Source organism: Gossypium hirsutum, chromosome A04 (genome assembly GCF_007990345.1).
Source record: "Gossypium hirsutum isolate 1008001.06 chromosome A04, Gossypium_hirsutum_v2.1, whole genome shotgun sequence".
NCBI classification, from domain to species: Eukaryota; Viridiplantae; Streptophyta; class Magnoliopsida; order Malvales; family Malvaceae; genus Gossypium; species Gossypium hirsutum.
The window spans coordinates 29980005-29985875 of NC_053427.1; positions in this window are offsets into that span (position 1 = coordinate 29980005).

Genomic DNA, 5871 nt, shown 5'->3' on the forward strand with positions numbered 1-5871 from the left:
GGTTCGCACACATAGTGCTCAATAATCAACGCGCACACTATGCCATGCACTTTAAACTCACCACTTAATGCCATGCATTTCTAGTTCGCACACTACCTTTTCGCTGTCCAAAATCGACTCGGTAAAGTCGCACCCTTAATGTAAATAATTATAGAAAATATATATTGGGTTCGCACACATAGTGCTTAATAATCAACCGCGCACACTTAGTGCCATGTACTTTAAACTCGCACACTTAGTGCTGTACAATTTAAACCCGCACACTTAGTGCCAATCTCATGACCGTGAACACTTATTGCCCACACACTTAGTGCCGAAAACCAGCCACTCAATAGGCTTCACTTCCTTTTTACATTCGACAAATTTCATCTCTACTTACATATTCATTTGTATACATTTCATCTCATTAAACACAATGGTGTAGGTATTACGATCCTTTAATCAATACCAAAGATATGCTTAATGACTTACTTGTGTTGGGTAAGATGGTTCCAACTCGGCTACTCGATGATCTTTTCTTTGCCTTTGCTCGATTCTCCTCCTTTAACTCCTGAGCTTAATCAATAAATCAACTAGTTTAACCGCCTTGCTAAATATTTACAATCCAATTACACATGCATATGTATGTTAGTATATTCGGCAATCACCTTTACTAATCACCCACTTGATCAATTATAGAGAATCAAAGTTAATATCACAATGTGTACCCTATATGGCCATTATACATAATCAATTTTAACATCATCTATATATTTACTCATATGGCCGAATATACCTAATCATACATACACCTAACCAAAAAATAATTTCTAAAATCTTTATATCATTTATACACTAGTAAAGCATCCTCTCCCTTTCCATCAATTTAGCACATGCATTACACATTAACCTACAAAAAATATATTCGGCCTTAGCACACAACTTGCTAGCCGATTCTTCCCCATCTAGCAACCAATGCACATATGTGCTCACTCAAAAATGCTAAAAAAAAAGAGATTCAAGAATCATCAATCCACCATCACATGCATCATTAACAAGCTTCATATTAGCATGCAATGGCATTAACACAAACTCCACCTAGGCCGAATCTTAACTCATCTTCATGCCTCATCACCACAACATCAAACATCAAAATACCAACCAAGAATGTAACATGCATGGCCGAATATCATCTCCATCATTTAACAAAGTTTGAACCATGGCTAGGTAGATTTCAAACTTACAACTTAAAATATACATGAATCTCAAAGAATAATATCAAACATACCTCAATCTAGTTACATGCATGGCCAAACTTCCTCCTAATTCTCTTCCAAACCAAACATGAAGCAAGAACTCCTTCCTCCTCCCTTAGAATTTTCGGTCAAAAGAGGATGAAAAAGGATGAACAAATTTTTCTTTTCCTTTCTTTAGCTCACGGTAATGGGGGGGAAACAACCACTCATTTTTTTGTTTTTCCTTTCTTTATTACCCATATTCCTTATTTTATTTTTTTCCTACATACCTCACTAGGCCAACATGTTCCCAACATGTTTCCACCCATAGCATGGCCAACCACTAGCTCAAATTTTGGGTAATTTGACATGCAAACCCATCATTTTCACAACATGCATTAATAGACCATTTTAAATTAGCCTATCATATTTTCACCATGTCTCATATCGATCCCTATTTAATAATTCTCATGCAATTGGCAAAATTGGAGAATGAAACTTCCACATACTCATGTACACACATAATAAGCATAGAATATGGAAATTAATTATTTTATGACTCGGTTTTGTGGTCCCGAAACCACTTCCCGACTTGGGTCAATTTTGGGCTGTTACAACTCTCCCCCACTTAAGAAATTTTCGTCCCCGAAAATCTTACCGGTAAATAGGTTTGGGTATCGTTCTTTTATCGAGCTCTCGGTTTCCCAAGTAGCTTCCTCGATCCCATGTTTGAGCCATAACACCTTCACTAACGGAACCCTTTGTTTCGCAACTCCTTCACTTCACGAGCTAGGATACGTATCGGTTCTTCTTCATAACTCATATCGGCTTGAATTTCAACCTCTGATGGGCTAATTATATGCGATGGATCAGATCGATAGCGTCGAAGCATCGAAACATGAAAGACGTCGTGAATCTTTTCAAGCTCAGGGGGCAAAATCAATCTATACGCAACCGGACCAACTCGTTCGAAGATCTCGTACGGCCCAATGAATCTCGGGCTCAACTTGCCCTTACGGCCAAACCTGAATACCTTTTTCCAAGGCGAAACTTTAAGGAACACTTTATCTCCCACCTGATATTCAATGTCCTTTCATTTCAAGTCCGCATACGATTTCTGACGATCTGTGGCTGCCTTCAGACTTTCACGGATTACCTTTACTTTCTGTTCGGCATCTTTAATCAAATCAACTCCGAAAATTTTACTTTCACCGAGCTCGGTCCAAAACAATGGTGTACGGCATTTACGACCGTACAAAGCCTCGTAAGGTGCCATCTTAATACTTGATTGAAAACTATTGTTGTAAGCGAATTCAATCAAAGGTACATACCGTTCCCATAAACCACTAAACTCAAGGATGTAGCATCTCAGCATATCCTCGAGTATCTGAATTATTCGCTCGGATTGACCATCGGTTTGGGGATGAAAAGCGGTGCTAAAATGCAGCTTGGTACCCAAAGCTTCTTGCAATTTCTTCCAAAATCGCGAGGTGAATCTCGGATCTCTATCCGACACGATAGAAATAAGTACTCCATGTAATCTCACAATCTGAGAAACATACAATTCGGCTAGTTTATCCAATGAAAAATCCGTACGCACGGGGATAAAGTGAGCCGACTTAGTCAGTCTATCAACAACAACCCAAATCGCATCCTTCTTACTTGTTGACAATGGTAGTCCGGACACAAAGTCCATTGTGACTCAATCCCATTTCCACTCGGGTATCATGATCGGCTGAAGTAATCCTGAAGGCACTTGATGTTCCGCTTTCACTTGTTGACATATTAAACATCTCGAAACAAAGTCGAAGATGTCCCATTTCATACCATGCCACCAAAATCGACGTTTCAAATCGTTGTACATTTTCGTACTCCCCGGGTGAATTGACATTCGGCTACAATGGGCTTCGTTCAGAATCATCGAAATGAGTTCCGAATTTCTTAGAACACACAAACGACTTCTGAACCTCAAACAATCGTCCTCATCAATTTGAAATTCGGATTCCATATTCGGAATACATTTAGCCCGTTTTGCAACCAATTCATCGTCGACTTTCTGAGCTTCACGAATTTGATGAATCAATGATGGTTTGGCCTTTAATTCAGCTACTAACACATTGTCGGGTAGAACAGACAAGTGCACATTCATCGCTCGTAAAGCAAACAGCGATTTTCGGCTTAAGGCGTCCGCAACCACATTAGCCTTTCCCGGATGGTAATCAATGACAAGCTCGTAATCTTTCAACAACTCAAGCCAACGTCTTTGTCGCAGATTTAAGTCTCTTTGAGTCATCAAATATTTGAGACTTTTGTGATCCGAAAATACATGGCACTTTTCGCCAAACAAATAATGTCGCCATATTTTCAAAGCAAATACGATGGCGGCTAGCTCGAGATCATGGGTTGGATAATTTCTCTCGTGTGGCTTCAATTGTCTCGACGCATAGGCTACAACTCGACCTTCTTGCATCAATACGCAACCCAACCCGAGTAGGGATGCGTCACTATAAATGACAAACTCTTTGCCTGATTCGGGTTGCACTAAAATTGGAGCTTCAGTCAAATGAGTTTTCAGTTGATCAAAGCCTTTCTGACATTTCTCCGTCCATTCGAACTTAGCATCCTTTTGAAGTAGCTTCGTCATTGGTGTGGCTATCATCGAGAAACCTTTGACAAATCGTCGGTAATAACCGGCGAGTCCCAAAAAGCTCCGAACCTCAGTAATATTTCTCGGAGGTTTCCAGTTAAGTATGGCTGAGATTTTGTTCGGGTCAACTCGAATACCCGATGCGGATACCACATGACCCAAGAAGCTAACCTCTCTTAACCAGAACTCACACTTACTGAACTTAGCATATAACTTCTTATCCCGCAAAACTTGCAACACTAATCTCAAGTGTTCAGCATGTTCGATCTCATATCTTGAATAGACCAAGATATCATCAATGAACACAACTACGAACCGATCCAAATATGGTCTGAAGATCCGATTCATCAAATCCATAAATACTGCAGGGGCATTAGTGAGCCCAAACGGCATCACTAAGAACTCGTAGTGACCGTACCTCGTTCTGAAAGCAGTTTTGGGTATGTCCGAATCTCGAATTCGCAACTGATAATAGCCCGATCTCAAATCTATTTTTGAGAACACTGAGGCTCCCTTCAGTTGGTCGAACAAATCATCGATGCGCGGCAACGGATATTTGTTCTTTATCGTCACTTTATTCAGTTGACGACAGTCAATGCACAACCTCATGGTTCCGTCCTTCTTTTTCACGAACAATACTGGTGCACCCCAAGGTGAGAAACTTGGTCGAGCAAAACCTCTATCCGTCAATTCTTGCAACTGAGATTTTAACTCTTTTAACTCGGTTGGTGCCATACGATACGGAGCTATCGAAATCGGCGTAGTCCCAGGTACAAGCTCAATACCAAACTCTACCTCCCGAACAGGTGGTAAACCCGATAATTCTTCAGGAAAAACATCCGGGTATTCACAAACCACCCGCACAGATTCGGGTTTCTTTTCTAATTCTTTATCATCAAGTACATACGCAAGGTATGCTTCGCACCCTTTTCTTACATATTTCTGGGCCAACATTGCTGATATTACAGCTGGCAACCCCTTCAAATCCGTAGACTCAACTCGGATTACCTCGTTATTTGCGCACCTCAAATCAATAGTCTTGCTTTTGCAATTCACAACCGCATCATGCGCGGTCAGCCAATCCAAACCAAGAATAACATCAAATTCATCAAACGGAAAAAGCATCAAGTCCGCCGGAAAACAAGAACCTCGAATTACTAGGGGACATCTCTTACACACTTTGTCGACAAGCACGTAACGACCCAAGGGATTTGACACCCGAATTACGAACTCAGTAGACTCAACAGGTAGAGTCTTACTGGATGCTAAGGTTTCACATACATATGAATGAGTAGAGCCAGGGTCAATCAATGCAATCACATTAGTATCAAAGAGAGTGAAGGTACCAGTGATGACGTCAGGGGAGGATGCCTCCTCTCGTGCGCGGATGGCATATGCTCTAGCAGGAGTGCGGTTCTCGGCTCGAACAGCCGTATCAGAGGCCCCTCTCTGACTACCACCCCTACCTCCTAAAATTCTCGGTGGTCTACCTCTAGTTGTCACTCCACTAGGTCTTGCACCTTGAATCTTATTCTTCTCATCAAGCTCCGTGCAATCTCTAATGAAGTGGTCCTTCGAACCGCATCCGTAACAGGCCCTGTTAATAGACTTACCCCAACATTCACCTATGTGTCGTCTTCCACATTGGGGACATTCAGGTTTCTCTAGACGATTATTGCCCACACTAGCTACCGAAGTAGCTCGGGAGTCCGTCGATGGTCTTGCTCTGATGGAAATTCCCGCAGTCGTCCTCGACTTATTAGTGTCCTCCCTGAACTTCTTTACGGCTGAGAACGGAGCTTTACCCGTCGACCTTTTACGGTAGTCTCTAGCTTCAAATTTAGCCTTCTTCTTCTCCTTTCCAAGTTCTTCCGCCTTGCAGGCTCGTTCGACAAGTGTTACAAATTCTTTTATTTCCAAAATACCCATTAATAGCTTTAAATCTTCATTCAATCCTTCTTCGAATCTTTTGCACATAACAACCTCATCAGCTACACACTCCCGGGCATA